Genomic DNA, 11,543 nt, shown 5'->3' on the forward strand with positions numbered 1-11,543 from the left:
ATTTAATAATTGCTAGTTAATTGCTCAAATGTCAATGAGTAGAAATCACGATGTATGAAGGATATGAAGAATATGATGCCCGATTCGCGTTTAATATGAACTGAATATCTTGACTTGAATAAAGAGAGCAAACAGACGAACTTCAGCGCGGCATCTCTTTCTTCAAAGAGGAGAAAGGGCGGTATTCGATTCGCGCAAACCATGGCGGCCGTGACCCCGATTTGGCAGGTGCACTTCCTCCCGAGATCGTTCTGGCGATAACTGTCGATCGTCGATCATTTTGCGGTCGTGTTAGCCGTTACGTGCGCCGCGTCTTATATCTGCGGCAAGAGCACATTGGTAGAAAGTTGCAGTGAAAGCGATACAAAATTTGATACGGCAAGTCGCAGTTTCAAGCGTGCACTTTTCTCGCCGCGGATTAATTCCGCGAACGTGACCGGTCATTCCGAGGGAGAGGCGTTGATCGCATCGATTTCCGTATTTCGCGGCGCAGCGGCCAGGATCGAGTTTGCATTCAGAAGCATCGCTTCCGATCAACCTGAAACGGCTGAACGATATCTCGCATCACGCTTGAATTTCTTACTGATCTTTACGGCCTCGAACATTGCTCTTAAATCAAAATAAGAGTTTATCGCAGTATCCTAATTAAACAAACTTTCCCGGGGAATTTCTGTGAGAGGCGCTGTTCCAAGCCATATACGCGCATCAGTCACTGCTGCCTGTATGTTTCTCGAGGTTAGCTCTCAAACGATCCGAAGACGATTTGATCGATGTTGTCCTTCCTCCTCGGTAGCAGCACGTTCTCACCCCTTCCCTACGGGACGTCCGGCGAGTCCTTCCTTAATGCGTCCTTGATGAGAGGCAACCTCGTGAGAGCCTGCCAGGCTACCCTTGCCTCGATTACCTGCCTTATCGATGCCAGCGATTATTTTGCTCGTCACGTTCGTCATCGTCTCTGCGGGTCACCCGGCTGGAAGCTTTTTACCTGCCAGCGCCGCAAAGGTGCGCGCTCCAACGAACCCGAGGCCGATAATTTCTCGGAAGAACGTGCACTACCGTCTTCGGGCATTACCTTACCTCTTTCTTAGCTTTGCTTTAATCTTCTGGTGAAAGACGATATTTTGTAAGTCGCGACCGCAACAAATAAATTTCTGACGAAATTAGAGATAACACGCTTAATCTTATAGAAATTGATCGAAACGATTAAAATTGAAAATTGTAATCATATATTCTCTTTTGATATCTACGTATTAGTACCTACAATATATTAAAATATTAATTAATACCTACAATAAATTCTCGATGCAAAAAAATAAAATTGTAGTTCAAAGCAATTACTTTTCGAAATAACATTTGTTCAAAAGTTCTTCAGGAACGGCATAAAAAAAAGAGCATTTTTCGTTTGTCTATTCTGTACATCATAAATAATCTCATAAATCTGGATTGCTTTTACAGTGCTATTGACTTTAACTCGTATGGTACCTTCTTGAATGTAAAAATACTTTTGAACATGGTACTTATAGCTTTTTTTATGTCGACTCTTCAGTACAGCGCCCAGGTGAGCTCGGTTCAACACGCTGGTCGGCAAAAATCGCGAAACGACCGGCTCGTAACTCCGGACTTGCGGCGCATCCGCTCTAACGGATGCTGAACGAGAGAACGAGCGGCGAGCAAAGGGAGTAGCGGCAAAGCGCGCGGCTCGCTGGAAAGAGAGCGCAGATCTTATATGCACGTCGAAAAGGCCTCATGCATTGCAGCCGCCGCTGCGCTGCTCTAAAAGGCTAGCCGGCAAGCCGGTATAGAGTCTGTGAGTGTGCGATGGGGGCCCCACGACATTAGAGCCACATTAACGCGCGCACTCGTCGACCAGCTGGTACCCTATCGGGTCAGCTAATTACATGCCGATTCCGAGAGATCACTCGCACAATGCCCGTGTCGACATGCTGCTCTCCTCGTCATCGTTACGCCGCGTCTTCGATGTCGATACTTGTGACCAAGTAGCGATGAATCTCTGCGAGCGTATATTTCTAATGATATATTGCACGCACTTTTAGTCGTACTATAAACTTAACTTGTAACTTTTTTTTATCGAAATCTCTTGATCAATTTATTTAATTTATCGCAAAGATTCTTCGGATGTAACGTTATAAAATTTCCGAATTTTCCAGAAAACTAGAATATAAATTATTGAGAGATTGCATTTACTGGAATGTTTTTTTTTTCGAAGTAAGTATTGTAATTTTGTATACTGAAAGAAAAGTGTTTGTTAATATTTGTAACTACAATTGCATGGTAAAATAATTATGATTAGGAATTTTAGTTTTATGGTTATTTATATTGCTATAATATTGATAGTAATAAGCGTATATGACAATTTTTTCAAACGTAAAAAAATATATAAAGTATAATAATTTTAAATAATAACATAGTATCAAGATATAAATGCAGGTAAATAAAATAAACATTTTTATTCAGTAAATGCAAACGCAATTATAGTGTAGAATATAAATATTTTCTTAAATTCTCTTATGTGATAATAATAACTAAAAAATATGTTAGGAAAAAACTAAAAACTTTCAAGCAGTGTGTGACTTAATAATAATACAATTGATTATATTTGCATAGCTAAAACAATTATAAATAACAAACAATTCTAATAAATTCTAATAATTGCAATCATTTTTTTTCTCTCAGTATAATCACGCTAATTTGCATTAATCGTACTTGTCTTCGAAGTTGTCTCACTTTGCATGAGATTGCTATTTGTGTTTAGCACAGAATTATTCATCTTGTATCACGCATTTATTTGATTTGTTGCATATAACATAAATAATTTTGTATAAAGACAATGATGTAATCATACCATAAATTAAAATTAAAATTGCTTGCTTCAAATCATTACTTCAATCCCGCGAACTTAGGGACGTGAGAAATTGTTATTTTAATAACATCAAATATCATTTTCAAACATTTATGATGTTAAATAATCACTTAAACATATATTATTTGAATATAAGTATGCATTACGTGTATTTTGACATTTGACGGCGTATTTTGACATTTATTCATTTCTTCAGAATAAATATTGATAGATTGAATTTGAAATTGTTTAATGGATTCCCGCAATTGAATATATTAAAGTCAATGAGATACTGAATTGATCCCAGCATCAAGTCGAAGTTTCGCGGAAAGGTTTCATCGGTTACACGCTGCCACAACGGGCACGCATCCGCGAGTGCTTAGGTTGCTAATCGTTCCTAGCTACTCGCTACGTATCGTACCAATAGTATCAACGCGATTTACGGCCGGATTGTGTGCGGTCGATCGCTCGGCGGATTCGAAATGGGCGCCCTTTTGTCTTTATGGTGCGACTGATCGCGATCAGGGGGTGCGCGGGTGGTATACTTTATGCGATGGCGGAGGCAGTTTGTTGCGCCTGTGCGTATAGGATTAATTAGACGTTACGAAATTGCAGCGTGTAGCCTCAGGTGGTCGTGATGGATGCAATCCGCCGGCTCGTATTTATTTCTCACATATAGTCGTTGGTACGTGAAGTATTTTATTGCATGGCTTGTTACGATTTCGCCTCGATGCGGTACGTTGTATGAAACTATTCTTCTAAATTTTCTTTTATCTTTTAGCTTCTATTGATTCATTCTCGCGATATTTTCCTGTAATAATTATGTTGTTACGTATTTAGTTCAACATAGGAAATATCAAAAATATTTATATGCAAGAATTCTGTAATAAAATATAATTCATTTAAATTGGAATTGATGTGAAAAGTCATAAAGATGTTTTCACGAAATTAAAGACTAAGAAATTCTATTTTAATATTTATTTAAAGTAATTTGAAGAAAATTTCCATACTTGATTGTAATTTTTATTTTACGATGAAAAGCTTACAACATTCTCATTAGCCGTATTTAATCAGTTGTAGACGCGCGATTCTAAACTCTCTGTCACACAATGGGGATTCACTCTGGGATTTGTCTATCCTGCTGAACCATGCTGATCTCGATGTAGCTTACAGTCTTTACCAGCAGGAGCTCTGTGTTGGTTACTTATTCAAGTAAAGTATATTTATTCAAAACTGCACTGTTCCCACTGCGTTCGAGGAATCTGAATGTTGAGGTACTCTTCAGGAGTTCTCTAGGAACAAAGAACTATCGCTCGTTTCAGCTTGTTTTAATTAATTAAAATATATAAAGTTTAGCTTTTGCGATAACAAGAAATATATTCATGCCAGCAGGAAGAACGAACAATTTCATGCAGCTACTGAATATTAGTGAATGGTACTTTTAGGAGGCGTGGAATGTGACTTTGAGTTCAGAGTGTTTATTTCTAGGAATGCGTATTATTTTCCTGTTCCATAATCACATAGTAATTGTATTTTAAAATTAATTAATTATTTGAATTGGATGTTAATTATTCCAAGTAAACAATAATTGTCCTTTAATTTATTCTTCTTTTTCAATTTTTAAGTAGAAGCAAGAATTTAGAAAACTCTATATATAAATTTTAATTATTGTTTTTAGTAAATATATATTGCAATATACATTATGTAAAATAAATATATTTTTCTTTCGCTGTTTTATTTTGCTATATTCTGTCTCGAGAATTTCGGAGTATGATATGTGTTTTTCGACGTCGTAGTTGTCATTTGCATTATTATCGAGCGATGTCACCGGCAGACGAATGACAACCTCGAAAAATCTCTTCTGTCCATCGAGTATGACGATTCGTACTGGCAAATGTGCTACGTGTCTGTCTTCGACTTCACGCGAAAACTGTTGGCCGTTGTAGTCGACGTTGCAAGCCGCTGATGACACTCTATGGCACTTGAGAGCAGGCCGCTGTGTTGCAGTGCTTAGTTTTCTCGAAGAGGGTCGACCCTTGTCGCCACTGCTGATCGTCGTCGTCGTCGTCGACGACGACAACGACGATGATTACGACGTTCTCTCTTCGGCAATTACAGCTCAAGTGGCACCGTAAGAGACAGGTGGTAAGTTGCATCTTGGGTTGTTCGCGCCATCTTTGATTTCTTCCTTTTCCACCTTCTTTTTCGTTGTATCTCCTGTAAATTTATGACAGGATATATATTGCAGTATTTATCCCTTGAGAGGTATAACTACTCGGCTCCTGATGGCCTGTTTTAAGTCATCGTTCTTCTTAATTAATTACTCTCTAGCTACTAGTATTATATCGGAAGAATTTCCACTCCATGGTTAATCTGACATCTGTTCGTGCATATATAAATATTCCATCGAATAGCATTGTATAGTACTTTCTAATTTTTTTTTAGTTTTCTAATATTATCAAGGCAGTGAAATTATCTGCCAATGAGAGTAAATTTTTTGAGCGTATTTTAGCTTTAAATGAATAATTATTCATACGATAATTATTCATTTACGTATTATTGTTGTTGAATGTGATGAAAATTTTCTTACCATAAACATCTTTGAACTATACCTCTATAATGAAATTCACTATTGCACCGACTATGTAAACTGATAATCGTCCGGAAGTCAACAGTTGATAAACGTACGATCAACGAACTTTTTCAGTCCGGAGATTAGCACTATGTTAAATCATGATATTATCAGTGACCGCTCTGTTGTACGATCAATAAAATAAAACGGAGTCATGGAAAATCTCAATGTTTTACGGAGACACTTTCAATAGTGATACGTTATCAAACGATAAAAGTACATGACTGGGACTCGGTGAGATCGTGGACGCTAAGGAAACACGATGCGAGATCTTCGTCGTCAAGGGCTACGGATAATCGACTTAACGACGAGGCTTAACGACTTCACGGTAACGGTTTCGCCGGACCTCTTCTCGTCGTCACCGGGCATTACGATCCGCGGGAATTCTAAACTTGGTACCCGTCGTTCGCCTGGGCCTTGTCGTCCGGTTGAACGATCGAGACTCGGGCTCTATAATGCACGGGCGACATCGCCATACGTGTCATGGGGGAATCGATCCGATCCGGTTGTAAGCCGACCTAACCATAAGTTCACCTCGGATCGAGCGTCGTGCTTGTCGAGTCTGCCTCACTGCATGCGGGAAAGCCGAATAAAACGCGGAGTCTTGATCCGCTATGCTTAAAGGCTTGATTCTCTCTGACACTTCGCTCTCTGGCACGATCACTTCAATTCCACGAAGATCCGAGATCCTTTTACGGAAAGTGATTACACAAGGATATGTATATAAAATATATATGGGATCAAAAACATCAAATAAAATAAATAAACAATTTTTATTTTGAAAATTCAATATAAAGAATATATATGCAATAGGACTCCATTCTCTTTTTTTTCTCGTCGTTCTGTTTAAACATCTTGTTGAAAATGCGCAGGTGTTAGCCACTCGTTCAACACCTTCGATACGGCGGTGAACCGGCTGGCATGATATGCGAGAATTCTTCAGGAAGTCAGGAAACATGGCGATCAGTTCTTTGACGGAATTGCTGACTCGTTCGGACTCAAACAGAACTCGCCATCGCGTCCTTAACTGCTCGCGCGGAAGAGGGCATAATTCCCGTTTCGTTGCTCTTACGAAATCGGCCGATTTAATTACAGCGCTTATCAGGCTGTCGGACTTGCCGGACGCGCAATTTTAATGGGCACCTGCGAGATATCCGGGTTCAACAGCGGGCGGCGGACGATACTTTTTCTCCCCATATACGCGCAGCGCAAATAATTAAGGTTTTGCCAATCGTGATTATCGGCTGTCACGCGAAACGCCAAAAAGAATCGCGCGTGAAATTCTCGGGAAGAAAGCCGTTGGGTACGCCGCTCGCGATTATACCGATCATTATATCATTATATTTTTAGTTTAATCCGCAATTTATTACGACACCACCCATAGCCGATACCTCCACGCATCGTGTATCATAGTCATTGCGTTATCTAATTACATGTATATATGTGAAACACTTCTAGAACGACGGGACATTAGTTGATGTGATCATCGATGAGCACTGTTTTCAAACGGGATCGAACCGATTCGTAACGGTTTGCTTAATTTTGCGTTGCATGTCTGACAATGAACTCTGTGTTAAATTCTTAGAAAGCTATCGGTATAGGATATCGCATATTTTGAACTCCGATAAGATAATTGATGAGCAATTGTTGTCAACACATTTTGTTTTCTCTGTTCAAAGTTGTAACGAGCGAAATAAATTGATAATATATATTTAATATTTTTGTAATTATATGTAATTATATTACTATGTAATAATGCAAACACTTCTGCTGATAGCATATCGATTGATAGAATAGTGTAAACGATTTAATCATTGTATATAGAATTATTATATTCTCCGTTATTATTCTAATTATTGAAAGTAAGGCAGTTATGCTATAATTAGTGATTCACGTAACTACGTGACTTGTAGTTCCGTAATAATGTAATTACATATAATTTTACATGATCGCGTGTAGCACCGTTGTAATGTGTTCACTAATATGGTTATTTATTTAATTCCTCATTTACTTGTCAGTGATACATTTTAATTAATCATCAATATATCGTTACGATCTATGTTTCATACTTGTCAGTTATCAAGTTATTTATCACTCTGCCTTCGCAATAGCATCTTTATCATCATGCTCATCTTTATTATGTACGAAGTGCTACTTTACTTAAAATATTTCATTTTTCATATTACTCTCAGTCTTTAAATGCATTTATTATTTAATATTTTCGCTTTATTGTAGCTTTCGATGCATTTCTCATTGTCTCTAATGTAATTTTCCTTTTTTATTTTTAGGGATTGTGACAACCTGGCGGACAGCTCGGAGCGAGACTCCCCTTGGAGTTGTGGGGGTGGCAGCGGTGGTGGCCGCAGACCCCTCATCTCCATTATCGAACACCTACACACCTCTAAGAGCAGACTTCACAATGGTGAGTTGTATGTTCAGCATGTTTATCATTGCCCTTCTTGGCACGTATCATTTCTTACTCGCATTATTGCATTAAAGAGGAGTTTAATGAAATATTTTCCACCTTCTTTCGCGCATCTCGTGTTTGTCTTGGAGAGGCAGTAAAAACGTTTAATCAATGAAACGCGAAGGAATTGATTTTATTTATTGAAGAAAAGAAATTATTTTTTCAGAAAAATGCTGCGATCGCGTGTCAATGTGCATTCACACGTCCGTTTACGTACGTGAGTTGACTAATTGATCGGTTTAACTGTCTACAAAAAACGTTGTAAAATTAATTATTTCACATTACTGTCTGAATATTTCTTATGTCCGCCATAACGATCTTATACGAATGAAAAAACTTTCATCGACATATCCATCATTAAACTCAACGATAATATTTTCAAGTCTATAAAATAAACTTTATCGTCTCGAAAATTGTACTACGCTTGAAGATAAATTTACATAAATTAAAGTTAAAAATTAAGCAGCATAAATAGAACGGATGTTCATATAATATTTCTGACGATATTAATTAATAATTTCTTATATAATAATTAGTTGTCTAATATTTCTCAGCTATATGAAGTTTTGTGAAGAAAGAACGACAGTCGCTCGTTTAAATACAATATATTTCGCATCTGTTCTCATATATTCTTAAAATACATTTTATATCTGTATCCATATTTTTTAAAATGTTAAAAACATATCCAAAGCAACTTATATGAGGGAATCGTCACGATATTGAAAAAAAATTCCAATGCATTTAATTCGTGCAGGAAGGGAACGAATGATAGCGCGGATACAAACGCTATTAGGAATAATGAGCACGCCTATGCTATAAATACGGCGATAATGATCGGCCGCGCGCTCTCGTAACGATAATAAATAATCAGGCGAAATATCAGCCAACAAAACTTACACGAACGTTCGTTCCTTTGATGGCGGCGCGTTGCTTGGGAGCGAGCGAGTGGACCATGGAGCAGACTCTGGCGACTCTTCGTGATGTCTTCATCTCGGGTAATTAGAGGCACGGATGCGCATAAGCGGGGCCGCTTATGTGTGCACGTCCGATTCTCTCGAGTGAAACGAGTGTCTCCTCCAAGTAGTAAGGGGAACGGCGTGGCGGCGGCCTTTTACTCATCGCAACGTTCGTCCAGGTATTCTGGGTGGAAGCACGCGATAGGATGTAGACAAGAAAAGGGAGTTAGTCAGGGACGTGAAGGGAGCGATCCTTCTAGGACGTTACGGTAGCATTATATCGGTGGCCAGACACAGGAACCGGGCATCGCGGCATACGACGAGTCGAGAGTTTATTACGACCTTGGAAGGAGGATTTCAAGCAGGGGAGATAAAATACAATTATAGGCGGACGTACCGGCGCACCAGTGGTAATGACGATAATAATAGTATCGTCGACGATAGTTATGTTAAAAGTAATAACGATAATATTGTCGCTAATAATGGAGGTGGATGGCAGCGTCACTCGCGAAATGTCAATCTTGCTGGAAATGAGAGGAAAATGTGGATGATATCTATATGTAAATAACACTGCATCAGTTGCATGTTGCTTATGCGAAAAAGCAGGTCGATAGCGCCCACTGTAAAAATCAAAGAGAGGCGATAAAATAATGTATCGTAACAAAGTGTATATGAGATAGGATATTATGTGGAAATCTTTATGAAAGAAGTAGCGGGAGAGTTATGAGCTTTACGTCAACTGTAACCTGGAGAGATATAATGTACATAACGATAATGCTGCTACTAATTATAAATATGGAAGCGGTAGTCGGAAAATGTCATGGACGGAAGCGAAAGGAAAATGTGGATAATATCTTAATAAATAAAATATTTGTATGGTTTAGAGTAAATACATTGTATTATTTAATAGCTGAAATAAATAGATAGTTTTTTTGTTGAGAAATTAATGAGACATATATAAAACAAAAAAATATAAGTTATATAAAAATTGTACAATAGAAAGTAATAATATGGAGAGAAAAAGAAAGAAAGAAAAAGATATAGGGAGGAGAGGGAAAAAAAGAAAAGATATCATGAAAAAGATATTAAAATCACGACATTAATCGCAATTACGCAAGTTTTCAGCGCGCATCTCATTAGCCTACGCCCTCATTATTATATTATCAACATCCCCAGGATCGTATAATGATCCTTGAATATATTTATGAGGGTAATCCCTAATAGTTATGCGCGTACGAAAGTTGCGGCTTTCTCCGGTCTGTAACAATAATCCCTGCATTCTCCTATATAATTGTGCCCGCGGAGGATTTATAGAGCTGGTCCAGAGTCTCCCGATCTTATCTAACAATCTGCCTATTGAGTAGGCAGACTAGAAGCGCACAGAGATGCGCCGCCTCGGCAATGGGATTCATTCAGGAGTGCCGAGACCTCTCGGTACCGCGATAATTCCGCGCAGGACGGTTGGTTTTTCGATTCTTGTGCGGAGTAAAGAGCGAAAGCATTGCAACCTGAAATCACGATCTCCATGAGGAGAGAATATTAGGTTTATTAAATCCGAAGCGAATCGACACAGGAGTGTCAGATGTAAACAGTTGAAAGGCCAGATATAATTAATTGTAAACGGTTTAACCTACTTTCTTTTCCTAAGCAATGAATCTGCAATATTTAATTTATTGTGAAAAGAAAATTAAATTTATATCAATTCTTTCAAATTTTCGAAAAAATGAAGTAACTGATATATTTAAATGTACGTGACCTATATCCTTTTCTTTTTTTGAGGATATATAACAAGTCGAATCGACATTTCGTATTTATGATCAAGTCACCTGTTGCGAGATAGAAACGAGAGCAGCTCAAGGATAAATACGAAGAAAACTGTCTCGCGGCCGCAAAGGAATCTTTTTGTTCTCGTCAATGGGTACTAGGAATTCGCGGTTGGATTGGGTCGATTAGTTATTTCAGAATAATCGCTAAGCCACGCATCATCGACGTATCATTAAAGTTGCTCTCGTTTCACACCTGATGACATCACATTGCTCTGCTCACCTTTGGGTAATTCTATTTATCTTTCTCTCTTTTCTCATCGCTATCTAACGTCCTATTCTAGCTAAGGAACACTGATTCATTTGAAAATAGATCTACTTATTGTTGCCGGCGATTTTGATTCGAACTGTTGCAACACGTTGTCTGGTTAGCAGAGCTAATTTGTGCTTTATTGATTTGTGTCGTTTTCCCATTGTCACGTTTGTGCAACGATGTATATACTTTGTTTTATAGTTTAACATCATTTTCATAAATCATTTGCAGACGACGGGCGCTGTCATTAAATACTTTTCTTTCGCGATATAGATATGTGCGTACGTTGCCTCTCAAGCGATGTAAATCAGTCATTCTGCTAATTTACATATTAATCTTTGTGCTAGTAAAATTAATATGTAAATGACTACTGATTTAATGAATTGCCAATATGAATGTATGAGAAAGAGAGAGAGAGAGAGAGAGAGAGAGAGAGAGAGAGAGAGAGAGAGAGAGAGAGAGAGAGAGAGAGAGAGAGAGAGAGAGAGAGAGAGAGAGAGAGAGTAGTAGTAGTAGTAGTAGTAGTAGTAGTAGTAGTAGTAGTAGTAGTAG

The sequence above is a fragment of the Atta cephalotes genome (genome assembly GCF_000143395.1).
Source record: "Atta cephalotes unplaced genomic scaffold scaffold00021, whole genome shotgun sequence".
Taxonomy (NCBI): Eukaryota; Metazoa; Arthropoda; class Insecta; order Hymenoptera; family Formicidae; genus Atta; species Atta cephalotes.